This window comes from Hoplias malabaricus, chromosome Y, assembly GCF_029633855.1.
Source record: "Hoplias malabaricus isolate fHopMal1 chromosome Y, fHopMal1.hap1, whole genome shotgun sequence".
Taxonomy (NCBI): domain Eukaryota; kingdom Metazoa; phylum Chordata; class Actinopteri; order Characiformes; family Erythrinidae; genus Hoplias; species Hoplias malabaricus.
Genome location: NC_089820.1, coordinates 40,392,670 through 40,420,288, shown reverse-complemented (window position 1 = coordinate 40,420,288; position 27,619 = coordinate 40,392,670). Strand labels below are relative to the sequence as shown.

At 39.0% G+C, this 27,619-nt stretch overlaps 1 long non-coding RNA gene across 1 annotated transcript; it reads right to left on the bottom strand.

The window, feature by feature from the left end:
* Positions 1 to 26,915, bottom strand: LOC136678050 (uncharacterized). Its single transcript, XR_010796458.1, has 3 exons — positions 26,801 to 26,915; positions 26,163 to 26,266; positions 1 to 12,473 (listed from the first exon to the last, which is right to left on the bottom strand). It is a non-coding gene; the product is annotated as an uncharacterized lncRNA (long non-coding RNA).
* Between the last annotated feature and the right edge of the window lie 704 nt (positions 26,916 to 27,619).

Here is a 27,619-nt window from a genome sequence, read left to right as displayed (position 1 = left end):
ACCCTGAGAAAGTTCAAGTTGCATTTGGCCAATCAGGTAGGAGCATACTCATCTGCTTGCTTGGTTCTGACTGGACCTCAGGAGATTACATTTGCATGGTGTCCAAGTTGTGCATAGAGCCAACCATATTTTGTGCAATTATATGTCTACTGTTAGTTTCCAAATTGTGCCTGGACCCCAATGAGTGCCACATACCATGACATTTGTCAGGGTCTCCTTAGTAGCTCATGAATACAGTCCCTAGAATTTTTTGCACACCTTCCTATTTGTTATGTGAAAACATTGGGTCACATTGGTTCCATGTGCCACAAACTCACAGCGGGTTCTCCCCTCACCATTCCTGCCTTGAAGAAACTCTCTCTGCTCCATAACACTGAACATGAAAGAAAATGAGATTCAAACATCTGCACGACCTTCCTGATCAAAAGCTCCCTACATCTTTCCTTTTCAAACGAAGGCCCTGGGACCTGCTTCCTGGCTCCAGGCCAAGTCCAATAACCAGGTCTTCAAAGATCAGCCATGCCGTAAAAGTACAGGCCATCTGATTCCAGATGTCATGAGGGTTATTGAACTGCATGAAGACAGTAAAGACTTTGTTTCTGTCGGCTGGCCTGACGGATCACTCTCCAGACCACCTTTGCCACGCTTCCCCTGCCCCATACTCCATACACAGCTGATATCTCACTCTACCATGTAAAGTGAAATTTCAGCCTCTGGTGCTAACAGAAAATGTTAACATATCTTGTAGTGACACTGACTACTGACATTTGTGTCTTGTGCACATGCACCATAGTCACATTGCAGGACATGCAATGTCACATGGGACTGGGGATCGGATCATGCTGCATAGCACCGTCATTTTTTTTGTCATCTAATTTCTAAGAAATGGAATAGAAAGACAGACTCAGACAGAGCAGAAAAGGGGAAGGTGAGGTTGGTTTGGGAGGATAAAAACACAGTTCTGAAGCTCCAGTGCTAAATGGCTAAGACCACGCTTTTTCATTTACATAGCTTATACAGCTTCATTTACAACGTTTTGCTGCAAGACACAAAAGGAAAATTCACTCTGTTCTTTTTTCCATGAGATATCTACCACAGTGGGTTATATCTGCCCAATATCTTATGTGTAAATATTTTACACAGAGATTGATGCTAGGTACTGAGTGTGTATAGCTGCTCTTTTATTTGTTTAGTTTTGTTTAAATGACGTTTACTTCTTAAAAGAGGTTTCACTTGTGAAAAAAGTTAAATGACTCCATCGGTCTGTCATGTTAATTCCTCAATGTGACTGAAGTTTTCTTAGTTTAATGATGTTTTATCTCTGAGTACATAGATGTTCCTTACATAGATGCTCCTGCATCCCTTCTAGACACCCCTAATTCATTCACAGATAAGCTCCTTATTTAGGAGTAGGAAACATGCATTATTAATAACATGACATATTGGATTATTGACTTCTGGTGAATCTGGTGGAAAATGTTTAAATGCGAAAAAATATATATAAAAAAATCTATATCACATAGAAAAATAATAATTTCATTCAGTCATTTTTTGAATATCATGCAGCTCTAATCAGACATGTTCTCAAATCTCGAAATGTTCTGTGTTGTTTAGGCAAATTTTCCAGCTATGTAGTGCAGCCTGTGAGGCACAGCATGATTTTATGAAACATTACCGGCTCTATTCACACATTATCGGACTTTGTACTAGGGGTCTGGCAGGATAAAGTCCGGGTAATGTCTGGCACACATGTACAGCTCCTTGAGGTAATGTCCAGAAAAGTTCTGTATTACTGTGCACATGTGAAAGGGGCTCCACGCTGTAAAAAAAACATCTGTAAAATGTACAGTAAAAAAACATCAGCAATGTTTAGTATCTGGGTGCCAGCACTCAGAGCACAGGCTTATGGTAACCTTTCCAGAACACACACACACACCTCATCATAACAGGCACAGAAACACAAACAAATACACAAAATCATCACCCCAATTCAACCCAATATCAAAAAGTCTCAAAGCCAGAGAAAAACAAAGAAATTCAGAAAATCACAGAAAATATGGAGCAGCAAGGCATGTTGGGAGCTCCCTAATGAGGCTCAGCTCTTCCTAGTCATTGGACACTTGTACCGGTCATACTGGTTTGTGCATTTAACAGTGAAATAATGTGTTTTCTACAGTAAAGAGATGTAAAAATGTTTTGGCTGATAAAATTATTTATGGTATTTCACCATATTTACAGAAAAAGTTTTCAACATTTTTAGAGTTTACAGTCATTTACTGTCATGGTTTTACAGCTTTTCACTGTATAATTTACAGACATTTATTTACAGTGCAATAAAAAAAATCATGGACATTAACTTGCTGACTCCTGCTTGTGTACAGTGGAAATACAGGGGAAATTTACTTATTTGTTAGGCAGAGCATCCACATACCTACTGCTGTAAAGTGTAGGTTTTCAAGAGAGGAGGCCTAAATGTAGACTGGAACTTTTTGACTGCAAGATGCCTTTTCCCTCTCGCTCTCTTTCTCTGTCTCAGACTCTCTTGTTTGTAACTGCTTTATCAGCTTTGTCCAGAGCGTTTCCATTGCCATGGAGACAAAGCTCTGAACATCACTGGGTCAACTGCAATATCACTGTCCTCAAACAATGGAGTATAACATTACAGATGCAGGCAAATCTGTTCCCAGTCCTTAAACAGCATGTAAAGTGACCTGGAGACAATGCAGACACATGAGATGGATGGAGGGAAAACAAATGACATCACACACTTGCCCTCTTTTCAAAGACGGGTGTCAAGCACACACTGGGTCTGTGGACCCCTGAGAGCATCACTGTCCATCCTACAAAAAAAACAAAGCCATGTCCTGTCCATCCAATCTGCCTGGAAGAGGATATGGAATCTGTTTCCTGTTCCTGAGGTAACTGTGGTGTACAAACTAGTAACAGATCACCTCGAACACACACACACACACATACATACAGCACATCCTTAGTGGAAATAGTGATGCAGTTGGGAAAGCAGTCAGATAAGACTGAGACCTGTGACACAGAGAAATCTGTGTCTACTTTAGAACGGTCTGCAAATAAGAATAACGACAAGGCCAGGTTTTTAGTTAAGTTGTTTAGATCTTTGTGGTATTTTGACCAAAGCATGTCACAGACAATTCATTAAGGGAAATTCATATACCTTGTAGATCAATGATAGAATCAAATCAAATCAAATCAAATTTATTTATATAGCGCTTTTCACAACTGATGATGTCACAAAGCAGCTTCACAGAATTCCAGTAAGACAAAGATTTGACATGAAATGTAAAAACAAATGTAAAACCCTCAAGTGAGCAAGCCAGGGGCGACAGTGGCAAGGAAAAACTCCCCCAGCTGAGGAAGAAACCTTGGGAGGAACCAAGGCTCACAAGGGGTGACCCATCCTCCTCTGGTCAATCTACTGGTGATGATAGTTAGTAGTCCATGAGAACTTCAGTGTAGGGACAGCTTCGAGGCACTTGGTGGTTGCTGGAGCGTGGGCAGCTGGTCTGAAGCGTGGAGGAGGGTCTCGACAGTCATCCATCAGTGTCCAGACAGACAGGTGGGCAGTTGTTTACTCGGAAAGATGTAAAGGGATGGAATTAGTTTTGAACTGTTTTGTGTTTGTAAAGTAGAAAATATGAAAATTTCCAGAGTGTAGCTAATGACTCCGGCAGATCTGACTATGACAGCTTTAACTAAAAGGAGAGAACCAGGAGGACACACAGACACGGGAGCATCCTGAAACCCTGGCATCCCTCCACTCCACCGTCAACAAACCTGAGTGATCGCGAGAAGCGGCGGGACGACAGCACCAGCGTCTCAGTTTACTATAATTCCCTGTGTCCATGGACCCCCCCGGATCTGCCGCCTTTATCTACGGGGGAGCATTAGCTACCGAAAGATAAACTAAACAAATGTGTTTTTAGCCTAGATTTGAAGATCGCGACTGTGTCTGAGTCCCGAACATTTTCTGGAAGATCATTCCAGAGTCTGGGGGCTTTATAAGAAAAGGCTCTTCCCCCAGCTGAGGCCTTCTGAATTCTGGGAACAATTAAAAATCCAGTATTCTGTGATCTGAGTGAACGTGGAGGCTCATAATAGGAAATTGTATCTTAAAGATATTCAGGAGCAAGCCCATGTAGAGCTTTATATGTTAATAACAAAATTTTGTAGTCAATGCGGAATTTAACAGGCAGCCAATGAAGTGATGATAAAACTGGGCTGATATGTTCAAATTTTCTAGTTTTAGTGAGGACCCAAGCTGCAGCATTTTGAACTAGTTGAAGTTTTCTTAAATTGCTGCTGGTGCATCCTGACAGTAGTGCGTTACAGTGGTCAAGTCTTGAAGTAATAAAGGCATGTACTAATGTTTCTGCGTCCTGAAGGGATAAGGCATTTCTAATCTTAGCAATATTGCGAAGATGTAAAAAAGCTGTCCTAGTGATACTACCTATGTGTTGATCAAATGATAAATCCGGGTCAATTATGACATCAAGATTTTTTGCTGCTGAACCAGGTTTAACTGGAAAGTCAGCTAGATTTAAAATTAAATCTGATAATTTATTTCTTGCCACTTTTGGACCCAAAAGCAGGACCTCTGTTTTGTTGCTGTTTAAAAGGAGGAAGTTACGCAACATCCAGCCTTTCACGTCTTTTACACAGTCCTCTATTTTCTTTAATCTGTGTTTGTCATCGGGCTTGGCTGAAATATACAATTGTGTGTCGTCTGCGTAACAGTGAAAGTTAATGTCATGGTTTCTTATAACTGTGCCTAGCGGTAACATGTATAATGTAAATAATAATGGTCCTAAAATAGAGCCTTGTGGAATTCCAAATCTTACTTTAGAATAATTTGAATTTAGATTGTTTACTTTTACGAATTGATAACGTTCCGTTAAGTAAGATTTGAACCATAATAGGGCTGTCCCTGTGATTCCAACCATGTTTTCTAACCTTTCTATGAAAATATTGTGGTCTATTGTATCGAAGGCTGCGCTTAGGTCAAGAAGCACCAACAGGGATACGTGGCCTTGATCAGAGGCAAGAAGAAGATCATTTGTTATCTTGACTAGAGCTGTCTCTGTACTATGATGTTGCCTGAATCCAGATTTGAATTTTTCATATATATGATTCTTATGTAGATATGAACTAAGTTGTTGGGCCACAGCTCTTTCTAAGATCTTGGACAGAAATGGCAAATTAGAAATAGGCCTGTAATTAGACAGTGTACTAGCATCAAGATTTGGTTTCTTGATCATAGGTTTAATAACTGCTAGTTTAAAAGCTTTTTTGGGTACATGGCCCAGACTAAGGGATGAGTTTACTATAGTTAAAAGAGGATCAATAATAGCTGGTAGTACTTCTTTGATAGAACATGTCACCATTAAGCTTGTGCCTGAGCTCCATGGAGGCCTTATTCAAGCTATGAGCTGACAAAATGAACTGTGACCACATTTCTCCAGGACAGCTTGAGAGGCGCTTCCATACCACTGTTTTCACAATATGTCCTATTACAATAATATTTGAAGAAAGGAACCTAAATAAGTAAATGAATAAAAATTAAAGGCTTATTAAAAGTCATCTGAATAACTGAATATTCATGTCCTGCCCTGAAGCTTGTAAATTTAATGTATATTTTAAATGCTATGCCAATGCCTCCTAGACTTTTAAGTTGGACTCTATATTCTAAGTGGCATTACATTCAATACAACTTATCCAGGCCAACCACTCTGTTGGAAATATGGTGTATCTTGGAGATAATTAGCCCAAAATATTAGTCTTCAGCACCTGCGGATGCAAATGCTGGTTATCTATCATGAAAACACTACTTGTCTTCATACAGAACTGATGACACTGACCCTTAATTGGACCAGGAGAGAGAATGTGAAAGTGACTGAGGAAACACAGAGATGCTATAAAATATTCATGCTGAGCTCCATCACAAGCTGGAACTTGTGCAATAAGGAAATATAAGAGTAGAACAGGGAAAACTGGAGCTATTTATTTCCCACACACCTTTATACCATGTAATATTTCTCCAGGTGTTGTCAGGTGATATTGGAGCAGGTACAGCTCAGTGTAACATCCACAGTGTTTGGTATGGAAACATGACGGCTGTTTCAGCTCCATGTGCCAAAACAGAGTTTGATTTATGGTGGCAGGTTTAAGGAGCGACAGTGTTCACCGATTCATACTGTAGCCCTCAGACTGAGTAGAAAAACAATATATATCTGCATGCTATAAGTGAAAAAATTAAGAAGAAACATAAAAGGAAAAGGAAAGAAAAGGGCTATTACAAAATGTCTGCGATCATATTGCAGCAGGGATCAGGCACTTCAGAAATGAGGGAAGTGAAAGTTTGAAGTTTGATCTTGTACTAAGTTTGTCCAAGGTCTATGTGGTAATCTTTAACTGCTTGTGAAGTCTTGAAATAATGGAAAAAAAACTGAGTGAATTGAGTGTCAAATAACACTGACATTACAACTCTACATATGGGTATTATAACCCAAAATATAAATGCTCATACTCATTATCATAAAATATTTCTGGCTGTAATTATCAGACCACAGTTAAACTGCATGTTTCATTACTTATACTGATGTAAGCATCACTAAAGTACCACAAAAAATACCATTAAATATAGCATTATATACATATGCAGCATTAAACAAAATACGGTAAGGTGTTAGGCTACCACAAACAAGAAAAGCTTAAGCTTTTTTCCAAATCTCTGTATATCAACCGCACTGTTATTTGAGACTGTGTAGAAGACACTGCACATCCGCTCACTGACTCGCTTGTTGTTACCTTTAATTTCTCACCACTAATGAAATAAATTAGATCTTGGCATTTTTAATTAAGTTTTTTAGGGGCATTTAAGAATGAAGTGGCACAGACAGCCCAATGGTCAGATATATGTGGAATATGTCAATGTGTGTATATGTACAGAGTTATATATTACCATTGTGTAGGCCAGCTGTTATGTTTAATTATATAAGCTTAACAAAAATAATGTGTTTACAACCTCTAATACATCACGAGGGGCTCTGTAAAATGAGTGAATTATGGGAGGAAAAAAAAAAGCATTAAAACGCATTAGTTTCCAGATTAATCAAATGCCTTAATGTATGAATGTTCACAGCACATTACATACTTTGTATTTAGAATACATACTTTGAAAACAGTCCCTTACTGTTGACCCTTACATTACAAAGATAGATCAATTGATGCATTAAAAACTAATCAATATAAGACTCAAAAATAAAGTGTTACCTATAGCCCCATTTGCTTTTGTAACTTCCACAAAATGTAGATTATTTCATGGGTTTCTTTACTGTAGTGAAATATATGTGCATAAATAAAAGAAACATGTTGGGTTTTGTAGTAGGAAGTGCAAGTGCTTAAAGAACAAATTCACATTTCTGAATATAACAAAAAAATACGTTTTTATATATTTTCAAAATCTACACATTTTCTTCTTTATATCCGATATCAATTTTTATACCCGCTGTTCTGCGATTCTGTCCAGGTCCTCCTCATTTAAGAAATCATAGGCCCTGTGGGCTGCTCTCTAATCTATAAAGGCCACCAAGGGTGTGTGTGTGTGTGATTGTGTTGTGTAACACGGTAGCAAGAAAGTGCAACAGAAATGGGCACATATTTATGGCTCATGCTTTTGACTACGGGAAGTGTCCTGAACGCTGCTGAGAGTACTGTCACAATAACACATCCATGCAATACTCTACTTTTCACCAACAACTGCAGAAAGACACACACGCCTCAATCGCACTCAGTACAACACATACCAAACCAACCGCATACAGTTTAAAACACACATCTATAACCACACACACACACACACACACACTATTATTCATACTTATTAGCCTTACACAGAGGATAATAAAGGACATATTAAATGTATGACAGAGTAAATGCAGTAAAATCAGTTATATATAATGTTAAGTGAACAATGCAACTCTCTGGAGTGACAGAACTCCATCTAGGCCCTTTGAAATTATTTGAAGTAATGTTTATGATCCAAGAACTAATCACTGAACAGTAGCATTAGATCTCAATGCCGAATGGCCGCAATCCTTACAGGAAAGTTCCAAAACAAAGCCTTCCCAGAAGATTAGATGTTACTGCAGCAAAGGAGGGACAACCTATTAATACATTTCTCTCATTTTTAGAAGAAATGGCTTCATAGTGTATATAAAAGGAGAAGACATCACCCAACTATATTTTAGAGCTGTGTGAAGCATTTCTCACATGGTCAACAGGCATTAAAAAAAACTTTTGTAAACAGCACGGGGGTAGTGTCCACTTATAGCACAGGGGTGACATATATTTGGAGAGGGAGCATAGGCCAAGCATACCTTAGCATCACCATATGCTTAAGCTTTCGTGATCTGATTTCAGCTTACAGTAGTGAAACTGATCCAGTCCAGCCTCTGAACATGAGCAGAATAACATCTTCAAATACCAACCTTGGTAAGTTACACACATATACACATATTAAAAACCGACAACTTAAAATAGGAACTAGCTCTCTCTTTAATGTGATCTATGTACTCATGTTTGCATATACCCTGATAGTTGAGAATGTCAATGCTCAAGCTTTGCCAGACATACACACTCAAGTCAGACACAACAAACATATGCATTGGTGAAGGTCCACTTATACACCATATCGCCAGAAATATTCTTTCACCTACCTAAACCACTGAAATGGGTATTCCAATCACTCTCGTGGCCACAGGTGTATAAAAGCAAGCCCCTAGGCATGCAGACTGCTTCTACAAACATTTGTGAAAGAATGGGTTGCACTCAGGAGCTCAGTGAATTCCAGCGTGGTACTGTGATAGGATGTCACCTGTGCAACAAGTCTAGTCCTAGAATTTCCTCGCTACTAAACATTCCACAGTCAAATGTCAGTGGTATTATAATATACCATATATAATAGTGGTATATAAAGTGAAAGCAATTGGGAACGACAGCAACTCAGGCACGTAAAATGACAGAGCGGGGTTAGCTGATGCTGACGTGCATAGGGTGCAGAGGTCACCAACTTTGTTGTTTGGTGTGGAAGAACTTGACTGGCCTGCACCTCAACTCAACACCTTTGGGATGAATTAAGAACCCTATGGATTAAGAATGGGATGTCACACAAATCCATTTACATGCAAAGGCAGAGTGAATAGGCAGCGTGAATATGTGAATTTATTTGTTACATACAAATTTAAACAAATAAAACCTTGCAGCGAAATTATTTTCCGTCTGTCCACTCACATAAAAAGGGGTATTGAGTCATAAGTAAGCGTAGAGGAAAGGCTTCCAGATGTGCCAACATTTTCACCTTCAAAATCTCATGCTTTTTTTCAGATCTGCAGACCAGTGTGTGAAGTAAACTGCTGAATGACAGATAGACCCAAATAAAATTAATCTGTTTGACAATCAGCAGTCAGATGAGGTATGGCATTACACACATTCTGTGATGCATCCTCAGAATATGAAAAAAAAAAAAAGCACTAAAACGTAAAATCTATATATTTTCTTTTCTTTATTCCAGTATTGTCCAATTTCATATCATTCCATACAACAAAGTATAAGACGTTTCTCTAGTGTGATCGTGCATACATTCTAGTTTGAATTCTGCCTCCAGTGTACATAATCACATTACAGCTGTGCCCCATTTGTGTACTATACACTAATGCTATACAGTATATACTATGTACTAAATTGTGAGTTTGGCAGGCTAATAAGCAAAATATTAACATATTAGTAGTAACCTCTAGGTCCCTGGAGCTGTGTCACTGTGACACTACCTGCTGAATGACCATGCCACCCCTAAACAGTGTACACTGTCTTATTTTGCTTATTTTCAAACTTTTCTGTTCCTTCAGCACCAGTTGCTAAAATTTGCTCTCAGAAATGGTTTTAATTGTCAACACGTGTCGGTGTGCACCGTCAGGCTGTGTTTAGCTAAATTCACTCGACAGCCAGACAAAGTACCCCCTCCCCACGTTATTACCGTATACCGCAATAATATTTTTAGCCGGTATGACGGTACAAAGAATGTGGATACTGCTAAACCCTACATATTAGTCTATTTCTTAATAACAGAATGTGATGATATGTTGCTATGACAATGCACATCATACCAAGCTGTAGCTGAAATGGCTGAAACTAAAATATCACCCTCCATAGTGTGTAGTGCACAGTTTAGGTCATAAAAAAACAGTGCATTGTATGTCAGATACTAAAATATTTATATTCAATATAAACTTTACACCTCTGTCTAATGTTTGTGTGTAGTAGTATTAGTTTTATAGTCTGTGAAGTGCACTATTTAGAATTAGTATTAAGTGTGCAATGGGGATGCAGCTAATGTTAAAATATTTTTGCTGACACCCAGATATACACAGTGTGGATCTTCACAGAAATATAGGCTTTATTCAGTTCCAGTTTTAGAGTTCATTCAAGAAATGCTATGGGGTGGTTTCCTGGGCAAGGAATAAGTGTAGTCCTGAACTATATTGTCCTTTCAATAGAAAATCACAATACACAATGCTGTGAAGTCCAGGACTAGACTAGAATTGGTAAATATTTGTGCTCATTCAACATTACTTCAGAAATTAAGAAGTTAGTAAGCATTTTGTCTCTGATTTGCCACTCTTCTGGGTGGACTTCTAGAGAACATTTCTGAGAGAACTTGATAGCATTCAGCCACAACAATCTGAGTGTGAAAAAGATACTGATGTTGGAAGATTATTTCCAGCTCTTCCACTCCAGCACTCTGACAGAGATCTGTCACTCCAGAAAACATGAACTAGATCAACTACTCCACAGCCCAATGGTGGGGGCTTTAGCAGCTACTCCTACAGCCAACGCCTGGCACTGGGCATGGCGACAGGATGATATGTGGAACTGAACCAGAGCATAGGGAGAAGAACAATAAAGTTGTCTGAAGATTTTGGGTAGGCTCATGAATGAATAAATGAAGCTAATGCCAGCTAATCATTTGGCCACCATGACTCATAACACTATCAAGAGAAAGCTAATCTAAACTGAGCTTGGCATAGTTTATGTTTTGCTGCGGCTATTTCGCTGTTGAGTGATAAACCGTCGCAAACAGGAACCAAGAGTAGGGTGGGACTCCACAGGCCCATGAGCTGTTATATATATAGAATCTTTGTTTTTTTCATAATCACACTGATACAGCACATTTCCTCACAGGAGGGATGCCACACACACCCTGTGTTTTACGGTCAAAAGGTCTCTCTCACACAGACTCATTTGAATAGCTAGGTATAAAAAGGAACATAAAAACCTCAGACTCATAATACACTCACTGGCTAAAAACAATAATCATGCAGTGTTATTCTTTTCTATTAGTAAACATAGGCCTAAGCTTAAAAGTGTTTATGTGTAACTGTAATAAAATGACAATTGTCCTTTTTAATACTACGAAAGCTACCATAAAATGGACAAAAGAGCAGGAGATAGGTTTGAATAATAAGTTACAATTATATGTTTATTTGTCACTTCATTCATTATGAATTCCATCTAGGAAAAAGTGCTTAAGTTACAATTATAGTGTATGCAAAAACTGACAAAAAACTGTTCACACAATGAGTTGATACTTCTGCAGCTGGTAATTTGAAACACACCCTTGCTGTACTCTCTCTCTCACATACACACACACACAGAGAGAGAGAGAGAGAGAGAGAGAGAGAGAGAGAGAGAGAGAGATACATCAAAACCCATTCTGTCCACCTAAAGTTGCCAGCATTTGCCTGCTTTACATTCCTGGGAAACCTGATCTGTGTTATTGCTAAGAGCAAAGAATACACACTTCAGTGTAATTGCCTACATAACCTTCCATATTCAGGAACTTATCATATAAACAATACAGAGTGCAATCTCAGTTAGGCCTATACAAAACTGATGTAATTAGGGATGGGTAATTCAGTCAAAATTGCTGATAGCTTTTTGTGTTTGTGCTTACTGAATATAATATGAACATCCATGTTACCATAAACTATAGCATTTCCTGTTTGGAGTAAGTAACTTCCACCCTGCGTTTCTATTAAGAAACACTGTCAACGTGCTCCTGGGTGAGTCTACAATGAAGCAAGCTGAGAAAGAGCCCTTCCACAGGAAAAAGTCCTTGTGAAGCTGCAGAGCACGGAACTTCAGAGCGCAGAGCTGCTAACTGGAATATTGTAGGAGCCAGATTTCTGTTCTTCTTGGCTTGACAGATTAGAACCTTTGTCAAGGTGTACATTATACACTGCTGTCTGGTAGAGAATACAGTTCAGACATATTTTGATTTAGCTCCGTCATGAAACTTTATAGACTCGCGCCCTATCCTTGGTGTGTTCATTGTGCCCAATGACTCCAAACAGGCTCCAGACTCACAAGACCCCTGGATGAAGTGGCTGTAGAAGAAGAATGAATGAATGAATAGATGAAACCCTATGAATGAGTAGTAGTAGAAAAGCTAATTGGCATATTTTCCTAAATTAATAATCCATTTTAATATCCTTCCTCAATTAATCAAATAGTTATGTCCATATCTATATGAAAAACCAAATTGTGGTACTTCATATAGATATAAATTGTACTACACAACTTGTAAAGCCATCAGATCGCTGTACCTTTCACACTACACAACTTGTTTTTATGTAATTCATCCAAAATACCTGGTGCTGTTTTGGAGGGAAAGCACATTTAAGGGAAAAAAATCCTACTAGTATATGAATAAAGACACATAGGCAGCATGGATTATCTGTTCTGCAAAAAGTGTAGGAGGTAAGTAAATATTTGTGCAATGAGAATTTAGCTGTCTGCTCATATTACTGATGAGCTTGTGTGTATGCACATGTATTTTGATAGAAACATTATTACAGTTCAAGAGCCTATATGAACATTTTAGCTATATACCAGTTAGGGCTGTGATATATATTGTTTGCTATAATATCATCATAATTTTTTAAACAATATTAAAAAAATCAATATCGTGATAATCTGCCTTGTTTATGTAATGACTCAGCAAAGCAACTATTCTGTGTTTGTTTTGTTATTTACTGTGAAGTTTTAAGTTTACTTTTTGTATAATTGTTTACTTTTGCTGTTTATTTGCACACAATTTTCTGCACTTTGGTGGTGTGGTAGATTTATATGCTACATTATTGTTTTATAGGGGCGGCACAGTGGCACAGCAGGTAGTGTCGCAGTCACACAGCTCCAGGGGCCTGGAGGTTGTGGGTTCGATTCCCGCTCCAGGTGACTGTCTGTGAGGAGTTGGTGTGTTCTCCCCGTGTCCGCGTGGGTTTCCTCCGGGTGCTCCGGTTTCCTCCCACAGTCCAAAAACACACGTTGCAGGTGGATTGGCGACTCGAAAGTGTCCGTAGGTGTGAATGTGTGTGTGTCTGTGTTGCCCTGTGAAGGACTGGCGTCCCCTCCAGGGTGTATTCCCGCCTTGCGCCCGATGATTCCAGGTAGGCTCTGGACCCCCCGCGACCCTAAATTGGATAAGCGGTTACAGATAATGAATGGATGGATTATTGTTTTATACAAAACCAAAATCTCGGTAAGTTACAGTTTACAAAATAACAAGTGTTATTTCTTATCGCCAAGAATATCGTTACCGCCAAAATACCCTGAAATATCGTGATATAATTTTGGGGTCATATCGCCCACCAGTGAAACAAAAAAATAGGTTCCACCAAGACCATGGTGCAGTCCAAAACACAAGTGCAGACAATACAGTGAAATAATAACATAGGACTTCAATATGGAACAGGACCAATAGCATAGACAATTGTTTTAGTTCTTAATCCTATTTGCTGTAGCTCATCTAAAATGTCTCATACGGATGAGTTCAGACCACCAGGGCTTTGTCAGAACTAATTATCCCAGATTATTACCTGACCTCACTAATGTACATGTGTGTGACACCAAAACTTTAAAAATTAACTCCCTATAAATACAATATAAATAATCAAAATACTAGAAATTTTTTTTCAAGAAACTGACGAGAGGTTCTTTATATTATTCTTGCTGCAACTTGACCAGCTTAACCTTAACACTGAGGAAAAAGGTCCTGACTCAGACTCAAAGCTTGGCTCTTAAATGGTTGACTGTTGCACAAAGGGTCCGTCACATGCCTGATGAACTTGGACCACAGTAGCCTGGCAGCAACAGGCCAGAGGAACCCTGCTATTCCAGACGCTGACATGTTTACAACTTTCATTAAATATTACAAAGATGTGACTCCATAAAGAGAGACAAGAAAAAGGCATCAGTGTGCCATCATACATCTCTCTCTCTCTCTCTCTCTCTCTCTCATAGCACTCAGCTTAGAGCAGGCCTCCATAGAGCTCCACACAGATCACACTGTACTCTGTGAAATGCCACCACATGCCGACTGGGCTTTCTCTCTCAGATCCCCCTCAGTTTAAAGCATTCAACCTCCAACAAAAGGCCAGAATGACTGCTCCTCTGTCCTCTGAACAGCTTAGGAGAAGCCAGAACAAGTCACTCAGATTTAGATTGACACCAAAACACCTTTATTCTACCACTTTTCACTGAAGATTCAAGATAAAAGTGGATTTCCTTAAAATCACAAGACAATAGAAGGTGTAATGCAATGATTGAATACAAAATGGTACTTTTTTAGTAGAGCCCCCAGGCAGTGCTTTTTGATATTGATGACATGCTCAGAAAAACTGATTTTTCTCCATAAAAAAATTCAATTGTAATGCCCAACTCTGAAGCTTTATCATAAGAAGAGGACTAATTTCTATGAGAGGCAGAGAGAGAGAGAGACTGTGTCCATATGGGAATCATTTGGCTGCTTCCAACAGACGTGAAATGACAGTGATTGGGCTCATTAAACCTCTGACCTGGAACACATTTACTGAGTGTAGAGACCATACACACCCCTCACCCTATGCCCAAAAACATCATTAAAACATCATTAAATCATCAAGCTACACCAGCTCATTTACCCTGAGCCGCTTAGTCAGACTGATCAAACACCTAAATATTAAACATTATGACCGGCCTGGCTTTACAGAACCCCTAACTACAGCAGCTTTCTTCATCACAACTTTTGAACTCTAAATGAAAGGCCAGTATTTTCCCTTCAGTGCCCGGCCACTCAAAAGCAGCACAACAACTACACTGGCCAGACAATCAAACACTCCTTTATCCGAAGCTCATTCTGGTCTGTGTGCTTTTGTAACCATGTCAAAGACTTTCCACTATATATGTAAATAGATCTCTTCTTGAAGGAATTTCACTAGTCCAAAAGAACGGCTGGGGGCAAGGAAGCTGAGCAGAGAACTTTGCCCACGCCCACGAAGTTCATTCTTTGAAAGGATACAGCCAAAACTGCTTCCTGGTATTTTCACATTACACTGGATAATACAGCACTATGTATGCAGTAAAACCAAGACTGGGACAACTAGACTTGCTTATAATATGCATGTTTGGACAGACGTCCTCCGCCCTGGTTCCGACCACTGGTAACCTAACACTTGTGCGGCATCAATCTAACTATATTATCCTGGGGTTTGATTTCAGTCCTGTTTTGCCATGTTTGGTAGGCAGACAATCAAACAAAACATTAGGACAATTAATTATATTCAAATTAACTTTTCTAAGCCTGAATGGAATTAACACAAAACTGAACTGAACAAGGCTGAACTCAAACACATTTCTAGTCTTTTAAGTGAAGAAAAATTGTAACCTGGGAATTGAACATAGCAAAATGCTACAATTAGCCAGTTCTATGTATCTCTGGCTCTCACCTCAACTGAGAGCTGTCAGAGAATTTTAAATGCAGCAGGGCACTTTTCCAACAGGCTTCGTTCTCACCTCTACCCTTAGTCAGTCAACATGAGCTAAAGGATATGGTTTTATTACTACAGAAATGTCATGTTTATCCCGTTTGTATTATTTAGGTTTAAGATACTACATGGTTTTAAATGGTAAAAACAGATAAAATGAGATAGAAGAAAGTAAAATGGAACCTGTTCCACACTGTTATAAATTTTAAATAAAAATTATTGATAAACACAAAGAACAGAAAACATTAAAAAAATGAATGCTTAGAAAAATCAACTAAATTAGAACAGTTAATTTAATAAAATTAAATTTCAAAGAAATGTCCATTCCTAGTATATTTAGGATGTGCCTTAAGTGTTGCTGCCCATCTGTTACAAAGTACTGACAGTCATATTTCCCAGGTCCAAGAATTATACCAATAGAGTAGATTGTGTAAAAAAGAGAATAAAATGTTAAAAATAAATAAATAATATAATACTGGTATCCTTTAAGACTTCTTCAATATTCTAAGAAGTCACAAACTACCAAGGAGTACCAGCATTAGTTATCGACCGACTGATCCTCTGGCCGATTAATGCCATTTTGAGATAATCAGCATCGGCCTACGCTTGCAAGACCAACTAGAGGTCTGCATTTCCAGGAGGAAACGCGAGATGTTGCGCCGCCGAAACCCCCGTCCCCCGATCCGCGTCTTAAAATTTTTAAAAGACAGGCAGTATATTGTGAATGAGGTATTCTTTAAAAATTCCACCTTAAGAAACCCTGGATAATTAAGACATCCCCCTTAAAAATGACCTTTAAAGTGTTACAGACTGCCTGTGTATTTCTGTGGCCCTCACACCTCTCCCCGTCAGTGTCTCCCTCTGCCCCTCCCCCCTCTGTGTCTCTCTCACACGCACGCTCACAGTATACAACTGACAGACTCACGATTCAATGAATTTCGACCAGGGGGGCACCCTCCAAAAAACCTCAAATATCTCCAAAACTTTTCCAGGTCCAAAAATGAACGAAACATACCGTAGCGACAAGGAGAGTCTGGTGCTCGAGATGGTGTAAATATTTTTGCACTTTGAGCGAGAATTAATGGTGTAATTACGAGTTAAATACAGGCAAAGTTTTGAAAATCTGCTCTATGAGCTCTATGGGAGGAAAACCCTCCCAAGTGTGGAACAAAAATTCATAACTCAAGAACGGTATTATCGTTATCAAACGGTCTGAAACTTACAGGTTTGAGAAAGGGGACATTTCTCTACCATTTAAAATTTAAATGAAGTCTGTAGGTGAAAGTATAAGGAAGTTATGGTGAAATGTTCGGAAGAAAATTGAAAAAGAAAAAAAATCATTTCAATGCGTTCCTATGGGAGCGTACCCACCCTCCAAACAAATGCTTATAGGTCGGAAAATATATCCCAAATGGCTTGCATATACCGTTGCGACAAGGAGGTTCTAAGGAAGTAGCCAGTATAAAAAATTTGGAGTTTGGGCGAGAATTGACCGTGTTATGACGAGTTAAAAACAGGAGAAAAATTTAGAAACCGCACTCTGAGCCGATCCAAAATAACATTGAACTCTATGGGAGCCAAAACCCTCCCTAGTGCCGAACAAAAATTCATAACTCAAAAACCGTATTTTCAATAATGTTCAAATTTACAGGTGCTAGAAAGGACAAGTTTCTCTACCACTTAAAATTTAAATGAAGTTTCTAGGTGAAGGTATGAGGAAGTGATGGCGAATTGTTCGGCTGAAAAGTGAAAAAAACGGTTTTGGCCATGAAATCTAGAGTGGCGATGATGTCACGCACTGTACCCATCCTCCATTCAAATGAATGGGGGATTTTGAAGGAGGAAAAGAAAGGGAAGGATGAGTGCAAGAGGTCCGAAAACGGAAGTGATGGGACCCGGTACGCCCGGGTCCGACCGTCTGAAATCCCGTGTCCGTAGCTTGAAAAATGACCGAGTTAGAGCAGTTTGAAAATTAATTCCATAGAAATGACTGGGGAAAAACTGAGCGAAAAACGAGTGTAGCGGACGAACGAGTGCGGGTATCGGAAAGCTGTATACAAGCCCGCATCGTCGCTATAGGACGCACGATTTCCAGGTGGAACGGAGTCGATAGCTCGAAAACTGCGGGACTAGTTAACCAGCAAAGAAATTGGCTGAATAATAATAATAATAATAAAAAGAAGAATAAACTGACTTAAGAAGAACAATATATTTTACATATATACATAATTATCTAAAAATGCCTACAGGCACAGCCACAGGAAGCCCCGTCAGTCGGGCTGCTGTGTAGCGATATTAGAGCGCCCCCTTGTGTCCATTTCACCATTCTACCTGCAGACGTCAGTGGATCAAATGAAACATTCCTAGACATGTTTCCTCAGAGAACACGGTAAGACTTTAATTCTCATCTTTCAAAGCTCAATATATTTAATTGGCCCCTTTTAATAACATTTATAATTTTTACAATGTTTACTGTTTGTGATGTTATTTGGGAATTGTAGCGTTAGCGAGCCTTCAACCAGCAAAACTATCTAGCAGCTTAAAAAGCTTAAATATCTCATCTCAAATCAGCAGTCTGCTAACATAAGTGATTGATCTGGTAGTTTTAAGATACCCAATGTTACAGTCTGTTGCATTTGCTAATGGGAGATTTCACTTGTTTAACAGCGCAAAAGCTAGTGTTAACATTATTAACTTGCCAACAGCACTTTGGGGAAACAAACATTATGTAACATTCTACATACAGTTTCTGCATTTTGTGCGCGTGTGTGTGTCTCTCCCTCTGCATATACAACAGCTTTGAATAGATACCGAAATGCTGCAATAATTTTCAGTGAGGGTGGGGGCCATTTATAAGAAGACAGAAGACTTTGTTTGCTGCATTACAACTTGGTGCTCTTAACTGGGACTGTGATTACAATGTGCACTTTTCTAACATTGGGGTTTTATTTTTTTGCAAGTGTTTACAAATTTATTGATATTAGTTTTTCCAAAGTTTAGTTTTTTGATTTCTTATATAATAAAGTGGAGGCAATACATGTTTTCATTCATTATTCATTATCTGTAACCGCTTATCCAGTTCAGGGTCGCGGTGGGTCCAGAGCCTACCTGGAATCATCGGGCGCAAGGCGGGAATACACCCTGGAGGGGACGCCAGTCCTTCACAGGGCAACACAGACACACACACATTCACTCACACCTACGGACACTTTTGAAGGAGGAGGAAACCCACGCAGACACAGAGAACACACCAATACACGTTTTGTTATTCTCAAATATATTTTTTCTTTGTTGAAGTTAATACATTAGTGTTAAAGAAATGTTAATTGAGACTAAAAATAAAGAGATGGGGCTGGGTGCTACTGTGTGCACTAAAGTTGTTTACTTTTTTTAAATGTAATTTACAGATGTTTGTTCTCTCAGAAACAGATGCTGCTATGTGCTTTATTCATACGTTTTTATACAAAGTTTATTTTTATTGGCTTTGGATATTTAGTTGAGGTTTTCATTTACAATAAGTACACTGCAGAGTGCAAACAGCAGAGATATTGCAGACAAATTTTTAATCTCATTTACTATTATTAACTAAATTGTATTTTATCCGTTGCAATATATATAAGCCATCAGTCACCCTGCTCTTTAAATATCAGCATCTGCCATTTAAAAACCTTTTTCTGTCAACCCATAATCACCATAGCATCAGAGGCTCTGGCAGCACACAGAGTATATGACAGCCATGTAGGTGTGGTTGTTATGTCTGGTCCACATTAATCAGGTCTGCAGTTAGTAGTGCTTATCTATGATTTAAGCCCATATTTCTGAAGGGTTTATATGGCGTCAAAATAAGTTCTAAATTTCTGAGAACCGAAAAACAGAACACATAACCAATGAATGTCATTTTATAATTGAGAAAACTGCCATTAATATTCAGAGTTATAAGAACATGTTTATAAATAGAATATTGTTCTGTATATAATCGTCTATTTTGAGTTTAATATTCTTGAAGAATACGTTTTCGCTTTCATGCCGCCTTTTCTCGGTTACGCTTCTCTCAGTCTCACTTCCATAACCAATAAATGTCATTTTATAATTGAGAAAAATGTCATTAATATTGAGAGTTATAAAATCAGGCTTGTGAACAGAATATTTCATTGAAAAAGCCTTTTCTCGGTTGCGCTTCGCTCAGTGTCGCTTTCGCCTCCAGAAGTTTCTCGCTTTTGACTTTTGACGGGGGTCGGGATCTAGACAGTCATTGGCTGCTTAAGTTAAGCCCCGCCCACCCTTGCAGATTCTGCACACCCCGCTACGTCAGCGAGAGCGCGGCAATCTTACCCTGATTGGAAAAAGGCCGACCGGCAAACGCTGGTAAGCCATGTCAAGTATTTTTAACGATTATGTGTTTTAGTAATGCACAGTTCGTCATAGAGGCTTAGAGTCATTTTGCAATCAGGGTTAGGGTGTGCAGAATCTGCAAGGGTGGGCGGGGCTTAACTTAAGCAGCCAATGACTGTCTAGATCCCAACACCGTCAAAAGTCAAAAGCGAGAAACTTCTGGAGGCGAAAGCGACACTGAGCGAAGCGCAACCGAGAAAAGGTTTTTTCAATGAAATATTCTGTTTACAAGCCTGATTTTATAACTCTCAATATTAATGACATTTTTCTCAATTATAAAATGACATTTATTGGTTATGGATTCTGTTTTTTGGTTATCAGAACTTTAGAACCTATTTTGAGACCATAGGTCTATGGGCCTCAGTCCTAAAAGCATTCGCCTCTGTGTAAAAGGCCACAGCCCCTAACACAGGAAAAGTAAAAGGCCCAAACTGGTCCTAGATCAGTACTCAGAGAGGGTTTCAATATTGATTCAGATATTTGTAAGAACTTGGCCACTGCTGTGAGGATCCAGTTGCATTCAGCCACATCAACATTACTGAGATCAGGTACTGATACTGCATTATTATTATTACTAGCATTTCATCTTATCTAAAATTATTGGATTAAGTGCATTCACGCACCCAGTTCTACGACTCCACAGCCCAAAGCTGGGAGGCTTTGAACCCCTCCAACCCAAACATGGTATTGAGAATGATGCTTTGCTTTAGAGAGTTCACAAACAGTGTGTATGGCTTAACATGTCTGACTTCAATAGGTTCCCCCCACCCGATGCGAAGTTCATTAATTATAAGGGGGTCTGGAAACTTATGCATATTTAATATATGTCCAGCATGGGTTGGAAAGTCATACAACTGAGGCACTGTATCTGCCCTAAATACAGGAAACAGAAATTAAACACAGATGGAGCCTCCAAGACCACTGAGAAAGGAGAACCCTACAATAATAAAAACAACCCCTCCAACACACACACGTGAAGTGCCTCATAACAAAGGAAAATGTTCCATTTCATAACTCCATCAGTGTGCGGCACATATGTTTTTGATAAGGCCGACACACAGGGGGAAGCTAACGACAGTCCTGCTGTCCACTTGGACACATTCAAATTAAGGGCTGATATCCTAATGCTCTCATAATTATATTCATCCCTTCTTCCTCCCTCGCTCTCTCTCTCCCTCACACACACACACACACAAAGAGGAAGAAGTACACTCTCTTGATATTGCAAAAAGTGTTACATCAGATGAAATCTGTTTGTAGTGTGCAAGATTGCTCAAGTTTATAAAGATACAATATACAGCAGCTTGCAAAAGTATTCATACAATTTCAACGTTTTCACATTTTGACACCTTATAACCACAAACTTAAATGTATATTATTACTGAGATTTTAAGTTATAGACCAACACACAAATAGCACATAATTGTGATGTGGAATGAAAAATGAAACATGGTTTTCAAAGTTTTTTACCAAAATAAAAATCTGAAAAATGTGAAGTGCAAAAGTATTCAGCCCCATTTACTTTGATAACCCTAAATAAAATCCAAGGCAATCAACTGCCTTCAGAAGACACTTAATTAGTTAAGAGTCCAGCTGTGTGTAATTTAGTCTTAGTATAAATACACCTGTTCTGTGAAGGCCTCAGCAGTTTGTTAGAGAACAAACAGCATCATGAAGACCAAGGAACTCCCCAGACATGTCAGAGATAAAGTGGTAGAGAAGTTTAAATCAGGGTTAGGTTATAAAAATATATCCCAAGCTTTGAGAATCCCAAGAAGCACTGTTCAATCCATCATACAAAAATGGAAAAAGTATTCTGCAAACCTACCAAAACATGGCCAAACTGACAGATCGAGCAAGGACAGCACTGGTCAGAGAAGCAGTCAAGAAGCCCATGGTCACTCTGGAGGAGCTGCAGAAATCCACAGCTTAGTTGGGAGAATCTGTCCACAGGACAACTATAAGTCGAGCACTCCAGAAATCTGCAATTTGCCACAAGCCATGGACACAGCAAACATGTGGAAAAAGGTGCTCTGGTCAGATGAGACCAATTTTTACTGTTTGGCCTAAATGGAAAGCGCTACGTGGGGTGGAAAAGTACTACTTTTTTTTTTTACTTGAACACACCATCCACACTGAAAAATGGTGGTGGCAGCATCATGCTGCGGGGATGCTTTTCTACAGCAGGGACAGGGAAGCTGGTCAAAGTTGATGGTATAATGGATGGAGCTAAATACAGGGCAATCCTGGAAGAAAACCTGCTGGAGGCTGCAAAAGACTTGAGCCTGGGAAGGAGACTCAACTTCCAACAAGATAATGACCCTAAAACATACAGCCAGAGCTACAGTGGAATGGTTTATATCTACAGTGGAATGGTTTATATCAAAGAATATTCATGTGTTAGAATGGCCCAGTCAAATTCATTCATTATCTGTAACCACTTATCCAGGTCAGGGTCGCGGTGGGTCCAGAGCCTACCTGGAATTGTTGGGCGCAAGGTGGGAATACACCCTGGAGGGGGCACCAGTCCTTCACAGGGCAACACACACATTCACTGACACACTCACACCTACTTGAGTCGCCAATCCACATACCAGCGTGTGTTTTTGGACTGTGGGAGGAAACCAGAGCACCCGGAGGAAACCAGAGCACCCGGAGGAAACCCACGCGGACACGGGGAGAACACGTCTCTCCAATTGCCCCAATCTTACAACGCACTATGTCAGCAAGTTTTTAATGAAATATTTTGGCTTTCACGGTTTTCCTAGATTTTCCCTCAATATCCGAGATATAGCAGCCATAAGCTCCCTTGAAAAAACATGCGGAGTAACAAATCTGCGAAAGATGAACCGCAAAGTAGCGAGGGATTACTGTACCTAGAAATATGCAAATGAAAAATTACCATACAGCAAACAATATTAATAGCATTTAAATGAATGGCAGCCCAGTATATTCAGATTCAGATTAATTATTTAATCAGATTATATAATTTAATCAAATTAAAACGGTTATAAGATATGATAAAAATGTTGTTTTTAAAATGTATCACAGTGTTTTATGTTAGTGTATCACTGGGTCATATTTTCTGACCAATCAGATCAATCTGATCCAATAAAATATTTATGTTCACGAATGAGGAACAACCCATAAAAGTGTTTAACAAAAGTGTATAGTGGATGAAAATTGCAACCTCACATGGACAGATGAAAACAGAAATAAAAGAGAAAAAAGGCATAGTCTCCACAGCATCTGCACTATTCATAGTGTCCTTATGAAAAATAAGTGAGGGTGACAGAGAGAGAGAGAGATAGAATCTGTATTGCCTTTCCAATTGGACAGAGCTTGGGTGTGTGCGTGTGTGTTCGTTGTAGCAGAAGAGGAACTACCTACGTCTGCTTCACCGTTTTATCCTCATGCCATCACTGACCTTAGATAACCCACCTTAACTCAAATACAATTCATGTATGTCTATAAACAGCACATTTTATGCTTTACCCAGACAGCGATCAATCCACTGGGATAAAAAGGCTGGCACACCACTGACTGTAGACCACTGCTGGTCCACCATCGGACCACTCAGATTACTGTCTTGTACAGGATATAACTTATTTTTAATCTCCTCAGATTTTAAATTCACAGAGACTTTTATTCTGGAAAACAAAAAAATACAAATATTACCAACAACTATGAGAGATATAATAATGAGTATAAGCCTGATATAAAATGATTATGCTAAAAATATTGACACTGTGCTGGATTAAAATTATTTATTAATTCATTCATTCATTATCTGTAACCGCTTATCCAGTTCAGGGTGGCGGTGTGTCCGGAGCCTACCCGGAATTATTGAGTGCAAGGCAGGAATACACCCTGGAGGGGGCACCAGTCATTCACAGGGCAACACACACACACACACACACATACGGACACTTTAGTCGCCAATCCACCTACCAACGTGTGTTTTTGGACCGTGGGAGGAAACCCACACTCACATGGTGAGAACTATGGAATCAGATTTGTGCCAAAAAAGAATCGCACAAAAAAAAAAAAAAAATCAACTCAAACATAAAACTTATAACTTGCAAACAAGTGAATGTGAATGATTCATTTAAAAAAAAAAAAATTAATCATTATCAGCGATAATTATAATAATAAGTATTATTAATATTAATAAACAAGAACAGGGAAATTCTATGAGAGCTATTCAGCAACGTTCATATTAGTGATCAACCGATATGGGTTTTTTGATGGCCGATGCAGATTTTTAGACAGCAGTAGTGGCCGATGGCCAATATGTAAAGCCGACAATCCCAATCCTCAGGCAGTGAATAAACTTGAGACATTATCATGATTTTTACTGAAAAACCTACAAATTTGTAAAAGAAACCATTTAGAGGTCCTCAAATATATATGAAGTGGTCAAAAGCTTATGAAAACCACAAAAAATGTAGACGCTTGTCTTATTTTTGAAAAAAAAAAAAAAAGTTAGTGACAATAAACTGAAGAGTTCATGAGTCCCATTACTTTTTCCTTTTTAAACTTGTGTTTCCAGGGGTCTACTTTCATCAGGTAAAATTTGGAGTTGATACCTCCTACTGATTTGAAGTTATTCAAGCTGGAGCAGACAGTGGACAGATGGCCTCTCCAAGTGTCTCTTTAGACCCCAAGCTCTCCATAAGTAAAATGATTACTTTTACTGCAAAAACACAGTGTATATATCTTGTCTAGACCTAATGTCAACATCTTACAATGTTTTCTTGACTTTCTATGAGAAACTTGTCTCCTGTCCCTCACCAAGTGGCCATTTACCCCTCACCAAACTGTAAAAACCCTTAGTTATGATGTGCTTTATTCTGATGTACTGAGTTTATTTCTGATGTTTACACTTGTTTCACACCAAGTACAGTGTTCCTTTAAATGACTGATGTGTTAAAAGGCGAGAGCTGCACTCTGACTGGCTGTAGAGTGAGGTAGCTTCCCCACACCCCTGCTCCATTTAAATGTCCTCAGTGGGGGAAATGTAACCAGTAAAAGACATCTAAGCTTTGAAACAAGTTTATTGACTTGATTATTGTTTGTGGAGCTTGTGGCTGCCAAATAGAACCATTTGAGTCTCTCGCGTGGTGTCTGAGGCACTGAAAACATATCCGCTCTGATGCATGTTTGTCCCTCCTCCTTGGGTGTGCATTGCCGTAACTCTGCCCGATTGGTCTATAGACTTGACTGATATGTCATTGGAAAGCTGAGAGCCTAAGCTACGTGAAAGTAGGTGTGCCACGGGTCCACGGGGATATTTTGCCTGTGTGCATTGTGTAAATAGCGGCCTCTTTCTAATATATCGGCCATGACGATTATATAAAAAATGCCAAAAATCGGCTGAACGATATATCGGTCAATCACTAGTTCATATGCTTGATATTAGGCACATGCGGAATCCCAAAGCCAAGTAACACATGCTTGTTGCAGTTGAGTCGTGAACAATGTCAGTGCACTGTGTTATCACTCAAAAACTCATTAGCCAATGGGAAGGCACCCCTGAGAAAACCCGCCCACGCGGGAGGTTTGTGCCAAAAACTCAGGGATCAGACGATCATAACTTGGAGTGCTTGCACACAAAATTGAGAGTTCACGCACAAACGTCAAAGCTGGATATTTTGTTTGCAATTTATAAGTTTTATGTTTGAGATTATTTTTTTTGTGCGATTCTTTTTGCCACAAATATGATTCCATACAGAACACACCAAACTCAAAATTAAAATTATTTACTAAACTTGTTTATAAAGGATAACAAAGAACCTAATGAAGGAAAAAAATGTAAATTGGACTGTGAATGGAAAAGTGCTAAAATGTGATATTTTGTCTAAAATTCTGTTTAATCACCAGAGGTCCGCCCAGAAAACGCCGTGCAAAACACTAGTGGACCTCCAACTTTGCCCTCAGTGGGCCATCTCCTTGCTATAAGGGTAGCTCTAGCTCAGATGCACCTGTTTATAAAAGAACAGAAGGGTGAGAAATGTAAATAGAAAGAATGTAGGTGTCAGGGACGGATAGACACAAAGATAAGGAGTCGAGCAGAGAGAGAGGGAGGAAAATGTTGAGGTAGAGATACCAGTTGGACGAGCTTAACATACACACAGAAACTCAACAAAATATCAGTAGAGCATCCACTGCCATGTCCTCCTGCCAGCAAATGTGTTCACGAACTCAAGTTCTAGTCCACCCCCACTGTAGATATTTCACAAATTTGTTGAGTACTTTTATTTTAGATTAGCTTCGTTCGCCAAACCTCAGCAACATAACACTACCACAGAGGTTTAGAAACAGCTTGAAAGCGGTTATTAAAGTCTATAATAAACTCAGTTTATTGGTATCGAATGTCCTCCGTCTCTTTCTGGCAGAAAATGTGATATTATGATAGAAAAGACAGGCTACTACTAATAATGTCAGACTTCAGAAAGCTAGCGTGCGGTAAAAGCGTTAGCTCCAACCGTCACCGTCTGAATGGCGGTTATTTTTACCTGGAGCGCGCGCAGAGCTCATTAAACTGTTCTCAGTCCCGCGGCGAGTGGAGCGCGCGCCGTAACACAGCGATTTGAACTGCGGCTCGCGAGGATCCACATATTCTGCTCGATCTGTAAACAAGAGTTTGATGAACGAGACTGAGTGGAGATGACATAGAGATCAGCACATAGATTCACTTTGTGGCAGGAAACCATCCACCATCTGTTCCCTCAGGTCTTCAGATGGGCAGCACATTATAGCAGTGAGACACTGAGGTGGAATCCCAAATGGCTCCCTATTCCCTACACAGTGGACCAAATTACTAATAACCGCCTCTACAAACTAATGGTTCGTTATATGTATAACTATATATATATATATGTATAAAGTATCAGTGAAAAACAGTATATTCTATTCTTATATATATATATATATATATATATATATATATATATATATATATATATATATATATACTGTTTTTCACTGATACTTTATACGAGGAAACTGAAGGTCCACTGTATTAGCTTGATGCTACTGCTGTAGTAGAAAGAAGATATTGATTATTGGTGTGCTGTTTATTGATATATCATCATCATTTAAAGACTTTCAATGAAATGATTCTAATATTGTATTGCATTTTCAGATTTGCATATAGAGGTGTATCTGCAAAATCACCGTGATAAATAAAGCGAGCCTGTGTCTCATTCTAGTGGCTATATTTGGAATTGCATGTCATTTCAACAAAAGCCACTAGAGATCAGGCGAGCACTCAGATAAATAATGAGGGCTTTAAAATGAATGATGTAATATTTTTACCTTAAAGTTACAATTTC